The sequence below is a fragment of the Lepisosteus platostomus genome, chromosome 2, assembly GCF_059453375.1.
Source record: "Lepisosteus platostomus isolate fLepPlt1 chromosome 2, fLepPlt1.hap1, whole genome shotgun sequence".
In the NCBI taxonomy this organism is placed as follows: Eukaryota; Metazoa; Chordata; class Actinopteri; order Semionotiformes; family Lepisosteidae; genus Lepisosteus; species Lepisosteus platostomus.
Genome location: NC_142612.1, coordinates 8,771,907 through 8,798,488, shown reverse-complemented (window position 1 = coordinate 8,798,488; position 26,582 = coordinate 8,771,907). Strand labels below are relative to the sequence as shown.

The 26,582-nt window shown below is 35.0% G+C and overlaps 2 long non-coding RNA genes across 2 annotated transcripts in view; one reads left to right on the top strand and one right to left on the bottom strand.

Annotated features, from left to right (window-relative positions):
* LOC148675864 (uncharacterized) overlaps positions 1–26,582 on the bottom strand; it is a 125,698-nt gene that overhangs the window by 92,499 nt on the left and 6,617 nt on the right. The gene's annotated exons all lie outside the window — the stretch shown is intronic.
* LOC148675865 (uncharacterized) lies at positions 22,938–26,474 on the top strand. Its single transcript, XR_015940849.1, has 3 exons — positions 22,938–22,997; positions 24,953–25,036; positions 25,730–26,474. It is a non-coding gene; the product is annotated as an uncharacterized LOC148675865 (long non-coding RNA).

Below are 26,582 nucleotides of genomic sequence, written 5' to 3'. Positions count from 1 at the left end.
CCATGAGATTAATGAAATTAATATTAATGATAAGTACAATATAATATGTATTTGGGGGTATAATTCCATGCATACAATAGAACATATTAGACGAAATATACAGCGATTTCAAATAACCATATGTAAGCTTTCACTTTAAGAAGTCAGTACTTGGTTGCAAATCTCTTTGACATTTGCCAGTCTAAGATACCTCTTTTTTTGTATTCGGGATTCCTAATGGTAGCACTGGTCATGTAGTTAGATCATCAAAAACCCTGAAGAAGTTGTCATGTTCTCTAGGTGGGCATTTTAGACAAAACATCTTAACAAATCTAGAATTTATTGTATAATAAAGTGGCAGTCATCACTAATTTTAAATAACACCTTGTTTTCTTATTATAATTATAATACAATTATCATTCAATTCTCATACAAATCGTATTATTGAACAGTGAAAACACACTGTCTTGAAACTGCAATGCTCAGTAGCTTATTCTCCAAGAGCAGTATGAGATCAAAGGTCAGTCTGACCTAGCTCCTGCTTAGCGGGGGTTTGTTCTAACAATGGCATTTTTTTATTGAACTCTCAGGTTCTCGTTTGACCTCATTCAACTGTTTTATTAATGTAATGCAGCCTCAGAAGACAGACTGCAACATAGTTTTTCTCTTTGTCTGACCTGACCTCCTGCTTATTGGGTGTTCCTGAAGAAGGGGAACTGATCACAGCTGGTGTTCCCACTTTAACGTTTAGGAATGGGGATGCCAAACAGGTGCACCCCTGCCAGTTCCTCAGCCAAGCCTGGCAACTCAGCATAGTTTGTACTTGGATGGATGACATGTGGCCACTTTAGAGACTGGATGAGATTTCAACTTGCTATTTTAGTGTCTTAACCTAAAAGTGCATGCACCTTGTCAATTATCTATACTGTAGCTCCCTGCCACATTTAAGTGAAGTGTCAATTGGGAATAATCAAGAGTGGACTTGAATTTATAAATTGGGGTTCAGTGTTACTTTGACTGATGGAGAAACCTGGAGAAAGATGTGATGCATGAGCACACAACAATGTACATGCTTTTTAAAATTGTGTTCACTGCAGACTCTCAGATTGCGAGAACACCGTACGGGATTTTAGGAAATTTAGGTGTTTTAAAAAGAGAATAACGTCTAAGATTTCTAACTTACCTCCACAGACTGAAATTGATATGGCAGGCCTGTGGGTTTATGTAGTATTCTGTGCTTTAAACCCACCACTTATTTAAGAAAAATGATTCAGGGATGCTTTCCCACCACTTCCTCCTTCCGTTTCTGACACATTAAAGAGCTGTCATTCTTCATTCCCTTAACATTCAGGTCTGCAAAATTAGATTAATTACGAGCACTCATGTAAATTGCGATCTAGGCTATGGCTAATTGAAATTAGCGCCTTATTTTAAGCAATCAATTGAAAATTATTTTGGATTCTGTGATCTTACCAGAGTTTTTCTCTTGAACAAAAAAAACTTTTTTTACAGTGAGATGATACTAATTTTAGCAAAATCACTAAGAAAAAGGAAAAAAAAACATCTATTTTAAATTGTTACTTTTTTGTTTTCTAACTTGTGTTATCTGTTCAAATGCTTGGCGAATGCCTGTATTTATATACTGTATTTTTTACTATTTGCAGTTTGTGAATTATGACGATTTAGTCTAAGCTTTACTTTTTTGTACTTTTTATTTAATGTTTCATAATTTACTGTAAATAAAACATCTACTATCAAATTTTTATTTCAAAATACTTGTGGTAAAACTAAAAGTTAAAAAGCTGCAACAAAAGAACATTGCTTAAAAATAAAAAAAATAATCTGAAACAGTAGCTTATTTTACATTGTCTGCACTTTTCTGTGGTTTTATGACTTGATGGCTATTTTTCTAGTTAACTGTTTAATTTTCTTAATAATCCTCTTAAAAAGCCACGTGCCATGGCTTTTTTATTTTATTGACAATCTTACTTTTAATTTAAAGCTTTGATTATGGAAGCAGTATTTTTTCAGAAGGATGTGATCATAGAATTATGTAGAATGTAACATTCTTCACAAAAGTGATACATAAAAATCAAGTTTAGAGTATATATACTGTTTGATGAAGAAAGACACTTTTGTCAAATAAGTGTCTCACATGGTAGCTTGAAATCAAATATTAAAAACGTATTTTTCTGATAGTTTTTCAATTGCACAAAACTTAATCCGTGTTATTTGCTTTGAATGTAATTATTAAAGACAGGCTTTCAAAACAATTCCTTCACAGGAGCTGAAAGCAGTCTGCTTGTCTTTTCCGTATACTTTTGAGAAACCATGCTAAAAATATGTGTTTTGATAAAATATAACAGGCTTTGAAAGTGGCCACACTGGCTCTCTGGTTCACTGAACATTGCGCCTGGGAGCCCAGCTTTGCTGCTGATAATTAGATGGCCAAGTTGATTCCTGGGTTTTAGAGTCACTGCCAATGATGTCCTTGTAATCCCCTGGTTTTTCTACATTGGGACAACTGTTTATTGGCATGTAATTAGATCAGGATGTCACACCATCAATATCAGTGTAAACATCAGCGAGTAAGTGGCTGTTCCTTAGAAAGATGAACAGCCTAATCTTCTTTCTTATCCCAAGGAGCTTTGCTTATACTTAGGCTTATTATCTTGGCTGGGCTTACTGATGACTACACCAGGAAAGCAAGTGGGATGCAGAGAGGCTTTAGAATCGACAGCGAAATGTATATATGCAGAATATGGAATTATGTGGATGATACCTTCAAGATTAAATATGATCATCTTTCTCCTTCTGGTTTTCCAGGGCCTGAGCTTTGTGTGCTTACTTTTCAAAGTGTCCATGTTGATACTAGTTTTGATCTTTTTCTTACCATTTTATTTAATCTTCTTCCTCTTCGTTCTTTTCTTTTTCCTTATTGTTTTACAGACATAAAATAGTTTCTTTAAACTTTGGACCAAAGCAATTTGATTGTAAATAGCTACATTTTGCGAGTCTGTCTACGCACAGGTTCATTAAACATTACTGTGGTGTTCAAGAGTAAGAAAAGCAAAATGACAAACCAGTTCCTTACTGCTCTCATTTTCTCTCTTCTAATTGCCATTTCCATTTGTCCAAATTCTTTGCTTTGAGAAGATTACGTTTTTACAGAAAGGTTTCCGCATATTCTTCCCTTGTTTTAAGGTATTTGAGAAAGGCTTCCAGGTGGTCTAACATTTTTACTGTGTGTATGTACACACTATAATTCCATATAATACCTAGCTCTCAGTTAAACGCCTGCTTCCACTACCTGATGGTGCCAATGGGGAAACGTTGCATGTTACATCCAGTTCTCTTTTATATGTCAGATTTAATTTCACCTGCATGCTGTGTCAAAATGTACAGCAAATGGTAAATAATGCAATGTGGAGCAAACCAAATGGTTCTGTATTAATACCATGCCTATAATAAAGGTGAACTTCAGAAGCATTGGCTAAACGAATAATTGCAATGCATTCTATAAGTAAGTGATAGCACTATTTCTGGAAACGCACCAGATCTCAGAAGCTTAGCAAAGCTGAGCCAGGTTAGTACTGGAGTGGGAGACCTCCAAGGAAAACCAGGTTGCTTTCCTTTAGTTAAGGCATTAAACCAAAGTCCTGACTATCTTGTCATTAAAGATTCCCCTTTTCAAGTGTCAGAGTGCCATTCCCAGTGTCCTGGCTAAATTATCCACTGGGTTTGAACAATCTGGCTTATCTCTAGTTCTCAGTTCACTCGAATGGTGAAGCAATTTCTCACTTCTCCTCCTGATCTGCTGTGTAATGGGGCTGTTGTGTTGGCACATTTCCCAGCAGCACCTTGGTAGTGGATGACTTGGGTTCCGTCCTACGTGTCCAGCGCACTGAATTATTTGGGTTGAAAAATGCTGGATAAATGCAATTAATGTAAATAGAAAAATTGGAGCTTCTGTACTACTTTGAAATGAGTTACATGTCAATAGTGGAATTCATTTCCCTCTAGTATAACAGGGTGGTAACAATAACAGAGTTATTTCCTGTTCAGATATATAATGCTTGCATTGCTAATTTTTCTAGTGTTTACTTCATAGATTTTCAGTAAAAAAATGGACTTTTTGAAAAAAACAAACCCGTTTCTGCTGTATTTGGTGTCATTATTGACCAAAGGCAGCTGTCTCGATAAATGCCAAGAACTGCATCACATATTGCAAATCAAATCCAAGAGGAGTGAAAAGGAAGTTTTGTGTTGTATTCTACGATCTTGAAGTAGCGAGAAACGGCTGGAGTTGCCAGCACTCTCTCTGTATTGTGTACTGATGTTTGCAGAAAACACCTTCGCAGTGCCTTGCAAACAAAGATGTCATTGTTTAATGTGGCTCGTGATTAGTTTACTGTTGTCTGATTAGAAATTAATTAAAATGATGAAATTAATCTTTGGAGGGATGGAAACATCACAGCAGTTTCATCCCCTAGAGACAGGGACACTAGAGTGCTTCCATTGATAGTCAGAAGGAGAATTTATTTCACCAGACAGGAGACTCCACATGACGCCTCTTTAGGTAATCAGCTTGGTGCATTTTTATGCATCCTAATGAAATCAATAATAGATTTAAAATGTTTCTGTTAATAACGCCTTCATATCTTCAAGGCACACTGCTGTACTTGAAGAAAATTCACAAGGACAGCAGGCTTGTCAGATTCTCCCTCACATTTGGTACAGAAACAGTCAAATTAAACTGAAAATCAACAATAAAAGCTTAAAAATATGCACAGTATTCCTTTCTCTAGTGACTTCTCTCTGCTGCAACCTGTTCAAATGGAGACGCTGCATGGCGAATGCAGCTAAGATTTCAAAAGAGAGGATTTGAGAAATTCACATGCTTTTATCTCCAGTGTTGGAACAAAATCTACATAATATGAATTCTGTCATAACTATGTTACAGTGATCTTCAAAGGTTAGCCTTTAGATTTGTGAATCTTATACAAAGTTTCTATCACTTCTTAAATAATGAGAGCTCTGAACCTAAAATAAAAAAATGACAGCTTCTTGCACATACTGTATTTAAGTCATGAAGACCTTGTATGGGAACAAAATTTGAATTTAATTTAGTGAAGAAAAGAAATTTATTTTGGTGCAATCAGAGTTCAGTTTTATTCATCAGTAAGGGTTAGGAGAAAGAGGTGCCATTAAGGTGCACTAGTTTGCAAATGTCTTAAACCTTTAACATTTTTGTAGCCTTCACTCAGTGTTCCCCCTTCTTCATGCTGAAACACTATACTGTACTCTGGTAAGTTTCTACTGAAATGTTACCCATTGTGTTTGAAGTTAACAGCCTTTAATGATCTGTATTCTGTATTACCAAACCCATCCTTTTAGCTTTGTGGATGTGCTGCAATGCACTATGTTGATAATGGTGAGAGATACCTCACAATGAGTCAATGACAGTTGATTGGTGGGTGTGATAGATTACCTGCTGGAACACTTCATATTGGCTTCTCACATGTAGTTTCCTGTCACTTGCTGAGATCAGGTTTTCATGATTCTCTTGGGGTCTGGGTTCAGTTCTGGACTGGTGCCTTCTGTGTGGTGTTTGAGTGTTTGTATGCATTTTACCATGTTGTCCCCCTGTACCTGTGCATTTCTATCCTGCATGTCCCGTCCAGAGTGTTGTCCTGCCTTGTGCCCTGTCTTTCTGGGAGAGGCAATCCCAGAAATAAACAGCTTTCTGATAATGGATGGATATTCAAAAAGAATTAAAGATGGTTAAATGTCAGGTTTTGTTTCTGTTTCTGCTCAGACTAAGTTGCATTAATAACAGTCAAAATTATAATATGAGAAATCACTAGTGGAGGCTTTGAGTAAATTATTGATGCTCATAATATACATTATTGTACGTGTACAGTACTGTATATATAATTATATACGTATACTGTAGCTGGTGATTGTGAATAGTATTGTATGCACTATATTAAAGTATTTTATAATTTTGCAAACTACTTTAACAATTCACATAACAGCGATGCTTTTGTGAAACCAAAGGCATGTAAGAGACTGATTTATGCCTGGGAGAGAAACATAACCAGTAGTTTTCTGAACCAAATATGTGCAGCTCTCACAATGATATACACAGCAATCACATACAGTATAGTACCTTGTAATAAAACAGTTCAGATATTACAATTGTGACTTTATACCGTAGCTTTTGCCTGTATTGCATTCAGTGACAATTCAGTTCTGCTCAACTGCATGGCTCAGGGGGTATCAGAGGATATCCATGACTGATTGTCCTGCAAAGTGAAAGAATATACATTAGAAACATCTGGTTCAGTCTTTGGCATTCCATCAGTTTTATTATTCTAATGCACTTTTCAAGCCAGACCATTCTGATCGCATAATAAATAGAAGTACAAAAAATCTACAGTAAGCAGATAAAGAGAGAATTATGTAAAATACAAAAAAGATGTTTATATATGAAATTAAAAGAAAGATTTAGGTAATTAATTTGGTTGTCTTTCACATTGATATTCTAGTATGAAAGTACTATGATGGTTGTCTTTCACATAATATAATAGGATAGCAGATAATTTCTCATTAAGTATACAATATACAGTAGAGTTGTATTGGTGGGAGACTATGAAGCTGTTATTTTGTCATAGGGAATCGGATAAGGTGTTTTAGAAAGAGCTTCAGATTCCTTTTCTCACATTGAAATGTGACCTCAAAATAGAGTAACATTTGCTTGTCTGTGTTTTGTTGCCTCTGAACCTGTGTGCTTCTGCTGTCTGATTTCGATCTTGATGACTTTTTAGAATCCATTTGAGCTTGAATTTACTTTATTCAAGGTAATTGTGAGTGCTAACAGGTTTTCAGGATCAATTTTTAAGTTCATAAGTTGATTGGGAAATACCATTGAATTATATGACGTAATATTTGAAGTTGGTGGTCCTTGAAGTAATTAGGCACACTTTTAAATTTTTTGTTAGTATTTCCAATGGAATACTCTTCAAAACATTTTTTGCTCTTGATTTTCCCTCTGGTTTTAATAATGAAATAAGGAGTGGTAATTGAACTGCTTTAACAAAATGCTCACATTATATACTAAATAATATTCTCTTGTGCAAAGATTTAAGAATGACCCAAGTTTTTAGTTGTGTTTTTCTAATGCCAAAAGGAGGCAGACTGTGTTGAAGATTATGTAATGTAAAAGTACTGTAAATGTACTTTTTTCCTTGGGTGAGCTAGCTTTCAGAAGATCAGCAACTCAATTAACCAAAAAATAAAAACAAAAATGAATTTACACCTGTGATACATTTTTGAACAATCAGAAAAAAAGCATGGAATTCTGATTTCCATTTTCTTTAAATTGCAGGATTATTTCTTACTGTTGTATTGGCAAACATCTTTATTTAAGACATACACATCTTATTTTATAAACCTTTTTTTTTGTTAACCAGGCTGAACACATAATACGTCTAATGGCATTAAATCTCCATTAAAAACTGTGTTTGACAGCATGTTCCTTCATCTCTAACTTGCATGCTTATCATCTTCATAAAAATCAAAGAAAATGAATAAATGGATGTTATAATCAGAGAATTCTTCGCCCCATTTGTCTAATAACAGCTCCTAATGTATATGATGTGCTCCCTGACTACCTAGTAGGTGCACTTTGCCTTAAAAGCCAGAAGATTTTAACATTTTATTCACAATTACAGTGTGGTAATGTTTTTTCCCATTTTTCTCACTGCTGACAAGTAGTCAGTGCTTAATATAAAGATAAAAGGCATACACAATTAATGACACCATATACTGTATTGGACATTATACTGTTAACAAATCTATGTTAATATGATACAGTACTTCATTCGTGACTTTCAGCTTTGTTTCTATATTTATTTATTCAAAATAATAATCTTTTGGGGAGGGAAAGGACAATTCATGCAAAACACCCAGGCACCAGTAAGTAGGCGCTCTCAAAATCTGAAGAGACTAGCAGGATTTGTTTTCACCTATTCCCAGTGTAGTTGACTCTTTCAAAATGTGTATTGTGTTGAGCAAAGGGGATTTCTACATTGGAATCAAATTATTGTAAATATGGGTTAAAAAGGTCATCTCCTCTTTTTTATTTTTTTTTACTTAAAACGGTAGCAGGACAATATAAATGTTTCTCTGCTTTGGTACCAACAGTTGTACTGTATCTTTTTTTTGCTGCGCTGAATGCAGCTCTGGAAACCACGTTCACGTATAGCAATGGACACAGTAGAGATAGCATTAAATATTTGTACAGTTTTTCTTGAATATTTGCCTGAACGTGATGATTGGTTGATGGTGGCAAACAATGGACTCCTTAATGAATGAATGTCACCTCCTTTCTGGCAAGGATTAAAATATGTGTTCCCTATCCAATAATATATTTATATACAAGAGAGAATAATATTGATCCAGGAAGAACTTCCCAAAAAAGAGTGGGAAAAAACAATGGACATGGTACGGAACTCAGGGGAAAAAATTATTACAGCAATTCGTCACATAATGAAGGTTTTAAAATGCCTCACAATGAGTATAGGTACTGTAGATATAAGTCTTGAAGCACTCATGAGAGACCCCCCCCACAAGAAAATTAAAAAGGATCACCACTTGACTATGGCCCGGTTTGGTTTGTTTTTGTCTTTTTTTTTCCAGAATTATCAAAAGACATTTCTTTGCAAAGAAACAAGGGATTTGGATTTAGCAGTTCAAGGCATAAAAACAGGAAACCTCTGGGTTGCTCCAGAGCGACATTATGTCCAACATGATGTGGGCTACACTTTTGAATGACACTGAGAGTTTAAATTAACAAATGTATTTATGCCACAGCTCTTTCTTAGAACTCGTTGTCTCTTTTTATTCAAAACACTAATTTTTCTATGCTCATTCATAGATATATTGAATATTACCCCACAATCCAGACATCCACCTAGACAAGTTGTTAAATTCGTTATTATTATATTAAACAGATAATCTCAGGATCTTAAAAGTACATTGTTTCTGGTAGCAAATTTCACTCCTCCAAAAATCTTTCAACATTCAAATAAATATATATACATGATGGGTTTACTAGAAGACTTATTTCATTGCACACTGACTGATTCTAATGCTGCATTTTGATTTTTGGTTTGAGCTCCAACCAGAGAAAAAAAGGTATAAATGTCATCACGCTGACATTTTGGCCTGTGTGGAATCTACCTGTACATTCAGGAGACAGTTTTCCCCTGCATTTCTCAATCCACATATACTGCTGTGTCTTTAAAGCCCCACCAGTAAGCCAGACTTTTACGTTGCTCTGTCTCGAATGTATTAGCTTGGTGACATATTGGTTTCTGAAACATTACTGATTGTCCACTCCAGTCAGTAAAACAGAGTTTCCATAGAGATGAGGAGCAAAAGTGCTCCATGCAGTCTAATTGGTATGCATCTCCAGATCAGGTTCATTGTGCTCCCACTAATCACAGGATTCTCTCAGTTATAAGGATGGTGTACTGGAGAAATTTACTGCCTTGGTGTATTTTTTTTTTTGCTGGCAGGCAGATACTTTGAGACGGCAGCAACTAGGCAGGATGACTGGCAGGCTGAAGGATCTGCTTAGAAGCATATGGGTAAAGACTGGCATTCGGTGCCACATGCATATGGCTGCCATTAAACTCCAGCTTTGCGCTTTGTGAACAGCCTGGGCTCGTGCCAAAAAGCCCACCTGCTGGAAGGATACTTGTAAAAGCGCAACTCCAAATGATTGAAAAGCTACTAGAACAAACTGTAATAATAATGTGCTACCCAGATGGGTTGTAATTGCCAGCTGAGCTATGAAAGTCCTCTAGAAATTTAAAAAAAAAAAAAAAAAACGAGGCAGAATGTGGCAAAGGAACCAGAAAAAGTCATGCAAAATAGTTATCAGGGAACCATTTTGTTTTTGGACCGAAAGTGAAAGGTGTTTCCTTTCTCCTTTTTTTTGCAAACCAGTCCATTTCAATGGGGTTTACTATCCACGGAAGCACATAAAACCTAATTGAGAAATGCTTTAAATAATTTCTAATTAGCCCGAGTGCAATAATAATTGGATCCTTAATCTGACGTGTAATTAGCTGTACAACGTGTAAGAGTGTAGTGTAGCTGAATGAACACAGCGGGGTTCTAATAAACTCTGGCTACTCAAGGCATTTTCTGATGGTGAGAGGGCTGACAGAGCCACCTTTGTTCTCCTCTCCTTCTGTGGGTGGCCCAGGGCAAGAGAAAGAGCCATTTGTTTCACCGTAGTTACTGAAGTAAACAGGGTTTAAAAGCCTTTTTTTATTTTTGAATTATGCATTTTCTGGTACCCTTCCTGAAGCAGGAACCAATGACCAAACCAACCCCCTTGCTGCCAAAAAAAAAAGCTAATTATTTAAAACCTTTTCCGTCTGACCTAAGAAAGACAGACAGACAGACAGACTGAAAGACACAGAGACAGAAAAAACAGATAGACAGCTGTATGCTCGCCTTTGATGTGGATTGCCTTTCAAGACAAGGGACTCTTTCCTTGTTTCGTTTTGGAGGATTTGTCAAACATGTTAAAATATAAATACCCCTAAAAATAGAAAAATAAAGCTACTGCAAGAAAACTAAATCAAGTTTACTTTCAGTATGAAATGACTTTCTGTGTGTTTATCCACAGTAAAGAAAGAATATAGTTTATTGTTAAAGTAAAAAAAACATACAGAGTTAAATGCCGTGGACTAAATACAGTATAAAGATAGTGTAGTTTTGGTTGCTTTTCTTTATTTGCCATTTTTGTGTGTATAGATTATCTGTCAAACTAATTTACTGTAGGGGTCAATTAAAAAAAGCTGCATGACATGGGAAAACAATTTATTTTTCTGGTGATTTGAGAGCATAACTCAACATCGGTTTTTCTTCAAATCTTTGCGTGATACATGCTTAGTCCCCTCATACAAATTGTTACCTCTAATATAGCTTAATAAGTCTTTTTTTCGGAAGTACTATGCTACATGTTATAATTTATATATATAATCTATCATCTAATATTCTACTATCAGCAGAAATACATTGAATAATATTTTGCTCACATTCAGTAATCTTAGGATGTGTTTTCCAGACTTCTCATGTCTTACATATTCATGTCTTTTTCTGGAGGAATTTATTTAGTTTAGTTAATGACACGTCACATTAACGTTTGCAGTAAGGTACTGTATCTTTGTTAAAACTTGCTACAGTTTTTAACTGTGTAGTATAATTGAAAACTTTGGTACTTAATGACTAAATTTTCTCTTACCATTCTGCACACTGAGTGACCAAATGAGAGCCCTTATTTATCGTTAAACATTTCTGGCCTTTCATTTTTTGCAGTCTTAAAAACAGATGTCTGCAGAAATGATACAGTTGTCACCAACCACATTTAAATCATTAGAAATGATAAGAGCCTGTTATATCCTCCTTATTCCTTTGAAGATGGCCATCCACTAAAAATCTTAAGAAACATGATACAGTGATGTATAATGCTACTGAGAACCAAAATAATGCATTTTAAGCAGATCTACCTGATCATTATTAAATCCTTGTTACAGAAAACCAAGAAATTCAGTGTCCTACAGTCTTTAACCCCACACTAAATTACTAAACGTACTGGGTCAGAAAACACATTCAAAGAAGTTTTAGTGGAAATAATGGATAGTTTTCCATGGAACATAGAGCTTCTGGAGTAATTACACTTGAACCCATAACTGACTTATGCAATTACATTTTTAGATTTGCGCTGTATAACTACATCATATTTTTATCGCTTTGGCTGTTTTTTGAAGTGTTCTACCTCATCCTGTGGCAATAGTCTATATTTATATATCCACTATACATGTTTTTACACAATTACCTAGGTAATGTAGCTCGCAGATCTGGTTTTAAGGCAGAGCCCATTAGGAAGCTGGCTGACAGAAAGTTGTTCATCATAAAAGTCAAATCCTATCAAGTGGTAATTACTTAATGGGAGTTTAAAAATAAATATAGTTTATATGTAATCATATAATTGATTATACATGTACATTCCATATTTTTGAATAGGTTTTTAAATGTGGTATCATCAATTTTTTCGTTTATTGTCTATTCTTATTAAATGTTACCATTATTTAAGGACCCAAGATATCAAAGTCATGCTCGCTCTCTCTCTATATATATATGTATTCAGATTATTAAACATTCTAGTTTTCTTATGCTGAGATTTATTCACGGATCATTTTGTGCATGAAAGCATTTAAGTCCACATGAGGATATGTTAACATTACAGGCCATAACTGAAGCTGGAACATTTTAGGGATGTAACAATAAAGAGTGAACTGAATCAAAAGACATGCACGATTTGCTGATTTGAGCTAATCGAGTTTTTTATGAGTTTTTATAAGTTCTCAGTAATTCTGCACATCAGGGGACTCCTCTTGATGGCAAGTATAATCAGAGGTGTACGCAAGTTCCAACACACTCAGGATTCAAGCTAACATTTCATGCAGTTGAGGACTAGTAGATTCTCTTGGTGATGGCGAGATTCCATTTTTGGATCATAAGCTTCGCTGTACATTGTCTGGTATTCTTGCTAGTAACACTGTCTAGCATCTGGGTGGAAACCATTGCCTAAGAACTTTGGCACTTCCGTAAGATATTCTAACATATATAAAGGTACTACTGGTCCCATGGCCTTTTGCTGACATTTACAGCTACTGTGCAAGGACATGCCCTTTTCTTTCTGTTTCTATTTTTCCCAGTTAATCAGGTGGCTTGAAAAGAAGCCAGATAAGGGTATTGTTTGCACTGACAATGTCCTGATGATATGGCCTGAGAAGATCACAGGAAAATGCTCCCTTTTCAAATGGATAGTCACCAGAGAGAACTCATTACTTTAGTGCATCTAGGTTAATTAGCACACCAAACCCGAAAACGACATCTGTATTTCTCAAAGAATAGCTTTCTAAACATTGACAGCTCTGAAATAATTATGGGACTAATGGATTTTATCCTCACACCCAGTCATACAGATTTATTTGTGTTATTTGTACATCACACCACACAGATATTCTTTTATCTGCAAGAACTTTATCAAGAGTATCTTGTATTTTGTCAGGAGTTTGCAATCATCATTATGACTCTTCATTGTCTATGTATGTCTATGAGGAACTGTAAACAGATTATGTATAACCCAGTAACAGCAGCTACAGATCTCATAAATGTAAGAAAAATGCCTGTCATAAGTAGAGTTTTTTTTTTTATCTTTTCTTCCCCCCAAAAAATCTAATGGTATGTCATAGCTTTGGTTTTCCAATAAAAAGTACAATCATGTTTTGAATTATTTATCATGATAAAAGGTGACGGTTTTACAGCTGCACAAAAGGTTTCTAGTTTAGTCTCAGTGATCTTTGAAATGAGTGTAAGATCACAGGAAACCTCTGGAGGACTTCCTTATCTGACTGTTTTTCTTTCCTGCTGATCAGAATCTTAAACCGTCTGTAGCTGAATATACAGTGTCCTGTATATAAATTTAGAAAAGGCTCTGTAGACCAAACAGAGGGTCTTTCTCATACTGATTGATTACAATTATTACTGCATGTTATATGTGGGTGTTTGTGAGAATGAAAAAATAGCTTGTTTGGTTTTGAATTTTATACTAGCTTTTTAAAAATGATTTTAGCTCAAAGTGTGTTTATGTTCTTGGTGGATTTTTAGGGTTAGGGATAGAATTAAGAGGTACCGATCACTGGTTTTAACAGGTACCAATCTATCACAACTGCTTCAAAAATATACAGTATATAGTGAACACCTTACTGAGGCATACTGTAATTAGAACTGCTAAAAATTCAAACCCAGTTATCATTGCAAATAAGCAGTTAATATTGTGAGAGTGTAGATTTTGATGGCAAACATGCTATTGTATACAGTATACTGAGATTCTGTCTGCATTACTGCATTAACTGTGTTCAAAAAACATACTTCAGAGAAGAACCTTTGCATAACCAAACTCATTGCATATTAATGATTTAAAAGAAATATATTTGTTCATTATATAGCCCAAAAACTACAACAGGGTGAATTTCATAAAGATTTAAATAAAGATTTATACAGAAAAGGGCGTTGTGTGATTTGGGAGCAGAAGGCAGGCGTTTGACTCATAAGCACCATTCTTAAGGATGAGAGGAAGGAGAGTATGTGTCTCTGCTTGTGGTGACCTTGATCCAGGCAAAGGAAACAAAGCTGACAGCAAACTAACAATGCATTTTCCATCATGCACATCTCATTCAGTGTGCTTGGATCTGGTTTTTCAGAAGTTAGAGTTGGCTAGAAGGCCAAATGTTTGATTAGTTTTGCAGGCCTAACGGTAGAAGAAATTATTTAGCAGGAAAAAAAGGTGGATTGTAGGATTTAGTGAAGAAGACAAGGCCTGAACATTAACAGGATGCACTTTTCTGGCAGCTGTAGAAGATATTTTAAATAGGTTTTCTGTGATTATGCTTATATTTAGGTTTCACTTGCAATATAAATGGAATATTGTTGAAAATTCTAGAGACATTAATGCATCTGCAATTAGGAAATATGAACTTATACAGTGCGTACACATCTCAGATAAGGGAGGCCCAATATGTTGTAATGACAGGTCTATCTTCCACATTAAAGACATGGAATCTCAGTGTCAGCTGTGAAATACGTAGTGTTAGGAAAACAATGCTGCTGAAAGAGCTATAGGAGAAAAAATATGTTACACTTTTCACAAAGAATTATAACCTCCCCCAAAGTAAGATATTCTTGAGAATGTTTATAGAGTATTATAAATATGTTGACTTTTGGCTTCACCCACTTTACTCCTGGCCATAGGATGAGGAGGCTGGGACTGCCATGTAGGGTGAGGGACAGCGGTAAAGGATGAGGTGGAGGAGAAAAACATGCTACAAAATGTGAAAAAGAGGAGATTGCACGTATGAGATTGTATGCAGGTTTATGATGTGTACTGTACATAGTTAATGAGAAATGATGGCAGGTATAACTACTGTAGGATTTAGATCAGATGGACTGTTTTCATTAATTGATGTAAACATGCTTACAAGCTAATGTGTTTTCAGCTCTTGGCTGATCAGAGAAATAAATAAATGTCAAGTATACATTTAACGTTTAGTAAGATTCTAGCAAGCAGAATTATAACCGACATGTGGAAGAATTTGTATTCATTTTTTATTTGTGCAATGATTAAGAGTTTCTATACCAAAGCAAAAAACACAGGAGTACTCACTGGTAACTTTTGGAGAATTTAATCCTAACATTCAGTCAAGTCTCTTTGTGTGCAAAAAGGTATCAGCGTGAGGAAAACACTTATAGTCTTTACAGGATATTTGCAGAAAAACTTCTGAAGCAGGTAAGAATCAAGAAAAGATGTGTAGGAGTAACACCAAGTCTTTGGTTTCCCATCTTCAGCTGCCCTTAATGTCAGATACATTGATTAGATTATTTTCTCTTTTTCTTGTCCTCTAAAATATTCTTGAAGTTTTTCATGTTTACAAATGCCTTTTGTAGTAAGCTCTGACAGTCTAGGCCAACCACCTTATAAGCATTCTGTCACGTATCTATAAGTGTTGTCCAATTCAAACATTATGTGCAACCACAGTTTACACAGGTTAAAAGAAATGAACAAAAGGATAATCCTGCACTCCAGTTGTCTCAGTGTTGCCAACCTGATAATGTACTGCTAGACCAAACTATACCCAAACATTTTCCACTTGGCATTACTAAGGGATAGCTAATCCATAATGTTCCTGACACCTCAGGAAACAGGATAGACAATACAGTCTAAAGGTCCAGAAAATCAAAAAATCTAATGAGATCCATTATCAAACATGACAAGACTTGATAATGGTGTCCATTCCGACTCAAATGTCAATCACAAATTCATGAATCAGATATTATTTAACTCCAATTTAATTTGGTTTCTCATACACACTATGAACGGACCTGTTTACTGCAATGATACAACCTGAGTTAGGGGTGCAATGTCCATTGTAATGCAGTGATTGAATGAATGCTGGTCAGTGGTAGTCTCTATTCCCAGTGTAGTCTAGGAGGCCCGTCTAGCATCAAATCGTCCCAGGTCCGTGGCTTGAGGGCATAGGCTTCAGAACGGCGTCCTAACCAAGCTGAGTCCAGGGCTCGGAGCGCCTGGCCTCGGTACTCTTCTTTTAGCTTCCATGTTCCTTGTTCCATGTCCCCGTTCCCTATTTTTATTCTTGTCGTCGTCTTGGATGGACCTCCCGGTTTTGGATATTGGACTGTGCCCTGGTTTCCCTATTTGGACTGTTTTGGACTAGTTCGGCTGTGCCACGCCCTTTGAGCACTGGATCCCTGTCGTCACACACCCCCCGTCTGTCATCCCATCCTGATTCCGCCATTTTTTCCCCGGTGTCCTACTCCAGTCACTTCTGGATTATACCGTCTGCATAGGGTCCTAAACTACGCACTTCACAGGAGTCAGGACTGACTCCCGTTACAGATAGTGAGCTTTGTTGGAGTAACTCTCCCCAGTCTGGGGAGAATGAATGTCCTTCCACAAGGGCAGGCTGTCGGAAATCCCTTCCCCTTAATGAAGGATGTGACAGGGAGCTGCTACAGAAGGGAAGGAGGGAAGAGAAAATGAAAAGAGGCAGTGAGTGAGCAAGAAGTACGATATTTATGCGTAATAAGTAGGCAGTGGGTGAGATTAGGGTGTGGTCTCCTCCTGACGTTTTGTTATAAGCTCCATTTAAATATACCATTGTCTTGGATTCATGGGAAGAGTCAGATTGGTTTTTCTCTGTTGTGACTGTTTTGCACCAGGATATTATGCTTCAGTTTCACAAAAACTGTCTAACACATTTTTTCGCACTATGGCAAATATGGAATCATTCACAGCAGAAAAAAAGACCGCAGAAAATGTGAACTCCTTTTTGTCTTCACTGTTGGACAGGATAACAGTTTTTCTTTAGATGACATGTTGAAATTGAAATTTAGAGCAAATGACAGGATAATCAGTTTTTATGTGCTTCTTTTGTGCTTTTTGTCACTGACACTTCCTAACCTATAGATAGTTGCCACAGTATGTAGCTCTAAACAAAACAGAGATCTCAGTGTTTTAAGCTGTCACTGTTCTCTAAGGGAATGCAAATTTTTGTAAATGGAGCAAATGTTTGACTCACAAAACATGTAGTTGGTGGATTGTGTGATGCATACTTTATGGTATGGAAGAGTTAGTATGAAATGTTAGTATACTGTAAAAATACTTAGTATTTATTGTTTCAGTGTTTTTAAGGACAATAACAATGTCACTTCTTTTTATTTTTTTGTAATTTCACTTTTCTCAGTACTCTATGTCCCATTTTCAGTTTTTACAATATAGTGATTGACTTAGTAAGCTTAGTGCATTGCTACAGTACATTCCTCATCACGGTTGTTTGGAATTTGCATGAAATATATTTTGGGATTTCTACCACTATTAAAGATAACTGAAACTTTTCCTTCTCTGGATGATACTATTGCAAAGAAAATGTAGTATTACTTTGAAAGCTAGACCATATACTGTATGTACAATCCTATTCTATGACAATAAAAACATGCATATGGTATAGTCTATATGGATAGGTGGTGTGCAAATTCATTAGAACATCCCACTGAATCTGTACTTTTGACAAATAATTTTACTTTAACTTAAAACCTATAAGAGTAGGAACATTGATATTATTATTATTTTCAATATGCCACTCATGCAATGAATTTAAAACAGAAAGGGAAAAAGAAACCACAACCACAGAATGAAAATGTTCAGGACTTTTTTAGAGTGTTTTGGTCCATCATGTTCCCCCATGTGGGATGGTTATAATTTATGTTTCTGTGAAGTATGACAATAATGACCTGAACATAAAGAAAGAAGAAAAAATGTGTTTTAGGTGTTTGGTTTGTTTTAGTTCGGCAGTGGCTCAATGTTTTGTTTCTATATAATGAATACAGTATAAGACATCTGTGATGGACTGTCCCAATCAGGGTGTATCCTGCCTGGTGCCCAATGCTTGCTGGGATAGCCTCTGGCTTCCCCAAGACCCTGTATTGGATAAAGCAGTTAGAAAATGAAAAAGACATATACCGTATGACATGTAAGTTAATAATAATGAATTTACCTAATAAATGCAAATTGTTTGGGAGGCGATGTGAAATAAATAGTAGTACTTTTTATACCTTGACAGATCTACTTAATGAAATATGAACACCTAAGGAATTCCGTGTTATTTTGTATTATCTTGGTGGAAACAATACAGAAAAAGCAGGTTTCTCTTAGTACATATAATTCTGTCCTGTTTTCTAGCTAGGATAAAGGGTCATGTCTGACCAGTTTTAAAATAAAAGTTCCTTTTTTCCTCATGTATTTATAACGTATTACTGTACGGAATAATCTATTGATCTTTTTGGATGATTAAACACGCAGCCTGAAATTCTTATTTCCATTGCATCATAGCCTTTCAATTCTTTGTAAGTCATGACAAGAAGCTAACTGGCCACTCTTTCTCAGTTAATGATCATATTCAATGGAAAAAGAAACCAGAAAGATATATGGATCATTTGTATTTCATTTAAATTCAGGAGAAAATCAGGAAAAATCTGTTTAAGTACCTTTTCATATAATTTAGGCTTTTGCTTAAAAAAAAAGATATTAGCCTCTAACAATAACACATTTAAAAAAATCATAGATGCCGCACTTGCAATTGGTGTAGATTCATGGTGGTAATTGAAGCTTAAATCTTAATAACATTACAGATCGGTGGTGCTTTTAAAAGCTCCATCATGAGATGTATAATGCATTTTGAAATATACCTGACTTTCTGTACTTCCCTAAATGTATCAGTAGTATACATAATGATTCACTTAAACCGACTTGGTCAGACGTATTTGCATCATTTCTATGTAAATAATACACTCCCAAATTGCTGTAATATGTGATAAAAGTATAAAATTCACGCTATTATTGCTTTTATATTACATGTTCCATCACTTAAACGGGCTGGACAGAATATTGGAACCACTTTTTGTCATTAGCACATTTCTGATTGGTCATAAACCCTCAGGGATTATTCTATAAAATTGTAAACGGGAGTAAATTACATTTAACTGCATGGCACTTTTAAATACATCAGAGAAGCTCACATTCCATATTTCAGTTAATGTCTCTGAAACTTTTACCTATTTCTGTCAATCCTTTTCTGGGCCTTCATTTAAGTGTTGGTTTCACATATTTTACAGATTCCTTTATGACTTGCTGAAAAAAAGATTTTTAACTGATCAGAAATGTTCTCCACTGTAGAGTAAAACCTGTCAAGTAAAACAAGGAAAAGGAAATAGAATTTGCACAGATATATATTGATATTAATTTGAGTATATCTTGGCATATTTTATTTTCTTTTTTGTTTATTATGTCCTTTTGCCAAAATACATGTCCTTTCACAGGCATGACAGGAGTCCAATATGAATGCACTTGGGCTTGAATCTCTATTATCTACAGTTTCTACAAACTCAATAAAATACCAATTTAATGCAGTCAGATGTTAAGTGTAATTAGGAAGCTAACTATGAAATCTATACAGTAATTAAAGCACTTGCCAATCAACCAGTTCTCATTTCTTATTGTTTTACAGATAAAAGAAAGATAATCTTTTCTGTTGATGCTAAGTGTATATGACTTAATTTGGGATCAGGGAACCATTATTTCTTCAAAGGGCTTTGGTAACCACACTAATGTCAGTCAATGCTTCTGGCTGAGTCTTTGAAATGTTACTTTGCACAGTGATTTATTAGTTTTCTGCCCAGTTTTTATTGCTTTGTGAATGAACTGTAGCAAATCCATGGAAAACACTAAACACCAGAGTTTATTGGTTTTGTTTCTTGTCCATCTAAATATAATGTTATATATTGTATTTTGTGAACTCTGTCAAATGAGAAACAGTAAGTAAATATTAATAATTAGGGGCAATAAAATATTTTGGAAGAAGTCCATGTTAAACTAAAAACAAATATTCCAGATTTGAGTGCTACACAGTTACACTGAAACGACCTAAGCTGACTTAGCGATTCAGGGTTATATTAAAATAAACCCTTATTACATTATACCCATAACAAGAGAAACAATAAGCAAAAACTTGTCTCCACTTTTGAAAAAAGTTTTTAAGACTGTACATATTTCCTATGAAACCTGTTTGTTTTTAATAATAATTATTCACCTCATGATTGGAATTGTCACATGTTGATTATTGAATAATAAATGAGTCCTGAAAAATAAACAAGATATTTGAGCATGGTTGAAATGAAAGACCACAGCAATGAAAAAATCATGATGGAGAACAAAGAGGAATACCCTCATAGAAACCTACCAGGAAACTGAATAGCTTGATTTACTGTAAAGTACTGTGCGGGCTATTATTAACATACAATCACCACAACTAATGCCAGGTGTGAAAGACTTTATATTAGAATACTGTAAAATATGAAAGGGACATTCTCCAAACCGGCCTGAAAAAATGCCTCTGATTACTTTAAAATATTAGACATAAGAATTGAGAGAGGATGGTCAAGAATTTCATTATCTGATTTAGATCTGTTGACAAGATGAATGTTCATCAGTCAAAACCGAAGTGCAAACCTTTGTTATACTGATGCAGATCAATTAAAAAATAGTAAAAAAAAAACAATCAGAGCCTTCTACACATTTGTTGAAGAAGCCTAATAATTTCTTCATTAATTATTGCAATATGTGAGTTTAACATGTAAGCTCTTTCCTTCTTAATTGTTTGCTTTTATGGTGTTAGAAACAACCGTCATTACTCAAACAGACTTACTAGTGTTCGAGTTGCTGCTTATTGATTAAATTACCAGTTCAGCATTCACAAAATATATGAGCACTGTGTTTATTCACTTCACCTTATTGTTTCATTTAAAAAAAATGGTTGCCGTTTCTCTTTCAAAAACGAACGAATTAAATCTTCAATTTAAACTGTTGTTCTGCTATTCAGTACATTACTGTGTCATCTCTTTTGTATAATTTAATTATATTAATTATAATATAAACAGACCACAGTGTAATTAGCCTGGTTTGCCATGATTCTCCAGTCACTAAGATGGTAATCATAGACAATGGTCTTTTCTGTGGAAAACACCTGAAATGAAAAGAAAAATCTTAATCTTTTTTATTACTTACAAGGAAATAGATTTTATTTTTTGTGGTAGTTTTTGTGGTACAGTATATCCTTCAATGAACCTTTACAAATCAGAATATGATCTCAATCAAATCTATCGCACATGCCTTAAACTGACAAACATGAAATTTGCAGATGGGCCGAGAAATACAGTACATCTCTCTCACAATAACAAGCGGTAGGACCAGCAAGTAGGAGATGGTTACTGAAGCAGAAAAAAAAACCAAGACAAAACTGAGAACTAAGACAAAACGCTTAGCCATGAGAAGCACTTACAGTACATGCTGGTAATTTAGGTAGTTTTAGTGTGGGGTTTGTGGATCCTGGAATTATGGAGCCACTTTCTTTGTGTGCGCTGTAATTTTGTCATATCTTACCAGTGATTGAAGTGAAAGGGAGATACCAGCCGCTGCATTTTATCTTGGAATGAAGTGCAGCTGTTTGGCATTTTCTACCAGGAGTAGTAGGAGAGTAGAGCATAATAATTTTTTTTCAATATGCCCGTGTTCAATTAAAAGGAATAATAATCCACCTTTAAGGATCTTTAACAGCCTTTACAGAAACTTCTGAAACATGTGACTTACTGCTCTGAAAAAAAAAATTGAAAGGAATCTTGTTCTTTACTGTTTGTGCATTCTTATTTGCTGCATTTGGATTTAACAAATATTCAAAAATAAAGGTTGCAGAGATTTCCTTTTTGTTTGAGCATATAATAAAATATAGAATATGTACAGTAGTTATATGATAGATTTTGTTACATTGCACCCATCTCTTTTAAATTTAGTGAGATCCTCAAGAACCTTTCTTGATACTGATGATACCTGTCAACTGCATTTTAAGAATTAGTCAAAACTGTTTAAGAAAGCTAAAATTTAGTAAAGCTTCTTACAAAAGGCTTATTGTTTTGTCTTAATTCTCAAACGGCTCTGCTTCAGTAACCAAGTTCTACTTGCTGGTCCTGCTTTTTTTTTAAAATATTTGACACAGTCTTTTCGTGCACCTAAGAACAAAGAATCACATAGATACACTGTAGTTAAATTCAATGTGATTTTCTCTAATGGTGTTTATATAACTACCTAACATATAAGTTTGTTTTAGATTATGTAGCTGGTCTTCAATGCAAACTGTGCAGAGTAGTGTATTAGGCAGTTTAGCTGGTAATACATAATGGTTTAAATCTGTACTGATTATAGCTGAACTGTTAAGGCCTGTTCAAGGTTTGAAAAGGCTGCTACAAATGGCTTTTCTATTTACCATGGAGACTGGGGTCTGTTTTCTTCGTTTCTCTGGTAACCAAAGCCTTTCTCTATTGCTTTAGCTATTAAACTCCCTGGTAGAGACAAAAGAATGGCCTGCGCTAGTAATTTCTTATCTAAAAAATCCCATTATACCCTAGGTTTAACTGTAGCCCACACAAAAGTGAAGGAAAATAATTTACATTAAGGCTGCTTGACAGGGTCTTCTATGAAATGAGTTGGAGGGGTCTCAGCCTAACTCCTACAGCTGCAGAATAATCTCTTTCAGAAAATCCTGTTATATAACCTGCTCAGTTCCTGTATCTATTTATTTTGGTCATTGGGTCGTTATAATAATAAATCATGATTCATAGATGTTCTGGGTCTTGAAGTGTGTCAGTGAAAGCAAAATATAGGAATTCTTAAGTGTCTTTCTTCATTTTTCAGCTTTGTGCTTGAAACAGCATTGACAGTACACTGTAAATGGCTACATACCAGAGTAAGTATCTCAGAAAATTAAAATTACCAACCAGAACAACAGTATTGCTATTCTGGAAGCTTTATTTGGGAGACAACGTGTTGGCAATTCATGAATTGAATCTTGAATGTTCCTGATAATGTCAAAATGTAATATGTTCTGTAAAATTTTGGACTCACTCCAAAGTAATTTTATACCAGTTTATTGCATTTGATTGCACAAGGAAAATGTGAAATTGCTTTTAACACGTTTTGTGTTAAAGCATTCACAACAGAAAATGTGCAGTTCTCATCAACTGCTGTACATACTGTACAGTACATGAAAACGCAAAGAATGTAAGAATTAGTATTAAACCGGTCTGTTTTGTTACTATTCATGTTTTCATTGCCCTTTTATAAAACATCACTGAAAGCTGTTTTCTTTCAGTAATTTTAATTTTAACAATCCCTAATGTTTTATTTGATTAGAGGTCAGTCCTTTTGACCTGTTGGTGCTTTATCAGATTCATTACAGGACACAGTCAATTCCAAAATAAAATTCTAAAACATCAAAGAGAGGGCATTTGCTCAATGTTGAATGTTTTAAATTGCACTAGAGTAGACTTTTTAAAAACCTATTGATGACTCATCAATGACAGAGATTATCTAAGTCAACAAAATATAGATGTAGTGCATCAGGTGATTTTTAGTACACTTTCAAGATAAGGCAGTGACCTGTACAGAACTCAGGTCACTTCGAGAAGAAAATGGATTTTTTAATTTTCTATGCGGATGTTCACTGTGACAAGACCTGATTGTCACAGCAGAAAAGGCTTATTTTATATACAGTATATATTAAATCAAATTCACACTGTATTAACATTTTGAAATGCTGTTAATATAAAATGATTTACATTTTTCAGATTCTGTTGCACTAATGTATAAACTGTCCTGTTTTATAAGGGCTCTTTCTGCTTCTGTGTACAAAAATGTGGTTTTGACTTGTCTTTTAAGATAATCGATACAGTATTTACAGTGTTAATGCTAGACATTGAAAAATGTAGAATAGTACTGTATGTAATATAAAAACAAGAATAAATAAACACTAACAATTGCTAAAATGTCTACAGCCTATAGTTTTTGCTAGGCAGAGTCATTTTAGATTTATTTTAAGATATAACTGTTTAGGATAATACATTGTTTAATCTACAGACAAAGCCAGTTGTTTCTGTCATTCTATCCTTCTTCCACAGTTTTTTCATTCTTGTATAGAATATGGCTCTCAGCAATATTTTAAGTATGCAAAGGTTTTGCAAAAACGTAAGCTCAACATGAGGGAAAAATAGAATATTTAAGATTTTCAAGTACATATGAGAGGGCGTTCCTGAAAGTGTTTCCGTTTTCTTGCACTCTGAGCCTTAGAAATCTCGGAGGGTTCACCTAAGGTAACAGTGCAAGTAGTGTTTTTCAAAGACCACCTGATCTGTAGTGTCAGAAAGAGGTGTGAGGTAAAAACTGTGCGATACAGGGGAAGGAAGTTAAAGAGCACTATAACCCTCCAAGAAAGATTTAATTGGAAGAATAAGTCAAACACAAGAAGCCTGTTTGTTTAATTATTCCCTGCTTGCCCTTTTGATATTAAGAAATATTGTGCTTCCTAATTCGTTTTTTGAGACCTCTCACAAATTTGTCATCCTGATATATTTAGAAAACAGTGGGCACCACCTGGGAATAACTGTTCAGTATTTCACAGTACACAATGATTCTGGTTTCGGACTGTTTGCTATTGTATTGCTTGTTTTTCTGGAGACCCTCAATGTTAGAACGGTCCTCTGAATGTGAAGGACTGTTAATAAAGAAATGTGGGAGTATGGAACAAGCTACCAAGCCATATTGTGCAAGCCAAGAAATGGATGGGATCCTTGAATCAATTAACCACTAACGACCGAATCGGCTAGATTGTCCAAATAATTTGTAGCCTTTCTTATGTTCTAATAGAAACTGGTTTGATGAGTCACTGCTCCTCGACATTCTCCACCTTCATGACTCAGTCATTTTGAAGTAAGACTTCAGAAGTAAAAAGTAGGTATGCTTGATTCAAACTCAGAAATTCATGGCAGTTTTTCATTTATTTAATACTATTATCTAAGTCAGTTAAATGTTGAATATTTTTGCATCATTCTGAGTGCTACTACTTTTTAACAAAGGGAAATTGTTTTTAGTATCTTCTTTGATTCTTTCTGTCACCCATGTCATCTTTATGAATACAATATTACAATAAAAGCTGCCTTTAAACAAATCAAGTAACAAAGGAAGAGTATATAGTGTTGTTTTAGTTCTGTATTCACTGTTATTGATTGAATTTCTTTGAAAATGTGTCAATACATTAACAATAAAGCAAAAGGTTTGAAGATGACTTAACTTTTGACACCATCTTTTTACTAGAATACAAATTTAAAGGCTCTGAAAGGAACATTGCAGCATTTGTTTACAATGTATTCATCTTTATAGGTTTTATAGCAGTTAAATGTATTTCTGGATAAGCCTTTTAATCATTCCAAATGCATTTTGATATTATATAGGGATAGAATTGAATTCCATTATTTAAATTATTTTCCTTAAAAACATATACTGTAATATCTCAATTTTGTCTGCAGCTGTCCATGAAATTAACTCTTTGAAACCCAGTACAGCTATTTGCTGTTTTAATGTTTTAGCAGATTCAGTTTTTTTTATTCATATATATTTTTTTGCTATTTATTCCCCACAACCCAGACTCACCAGTAGGTAAATTCACTCAGCTCATCCCTGCTACCTGCTGCTGCACTTGTACCAGCCCAGGAGAGACAAGAACGGCTCATGCTTTCCTTTGAAAGGTACACTGACAGGCCATCTGTGTCCCATTCAGACTGCAGGCCCCACAGTGCCTACAGTTAGCATTGATTGGAGAACTGACGCAGCTCTTACAGATAACAATGCAAGGTTGCAGGCATTTGGAAACCTCCAGGGGTCACGACTGTTCAAAAAGTCGGAATACCTTGGTCATTTTTAGCGCTCCGTCCCTGACAACACTGTTCCAGTCGTGCACTGCTGATGGGGGAAGAATCAGTGGCACAGTGAAGGCTCCAGCTACTTATGTCTGAACTATGAGGTTCATCTCTTCTACTTCCTGTGCAAACAGTTACAGTAGGTGTTCCCGAGAATTTAAAAGAAACAAAAAAAACAGTGACCCATGGCTTCAGTTTAAAACATGCCTTTTAAAGCATGGTGCTAAAAATGTGTGCAGACTTTCCTGCACATAGTTAAAATACAACACAATAGAAACCAACCGCTTCAAAAAATCTTTTCTTTGGAAAAAAAAACACATTTTAAATGTGACGTTTTTCAAAGTAAACAGCAACTGATTCATTTGCCAGATTTGTTTCTGAACTCTCTAAAAGTTAACTCGAGCCTTCACTATATTTTTTAATGTACTGTATAATGTGTACTAAATTTTTCTGATTAATGACATGTATTAAAAAGCCCAATACTTTGTTTTAAGCATCATTTCATAATATTTCATTGTTTAAAACATTATTAAATCTAAAAATTTCAAAGGAGAATAGTGCTTTTTTTGCAAGTTCAAAAA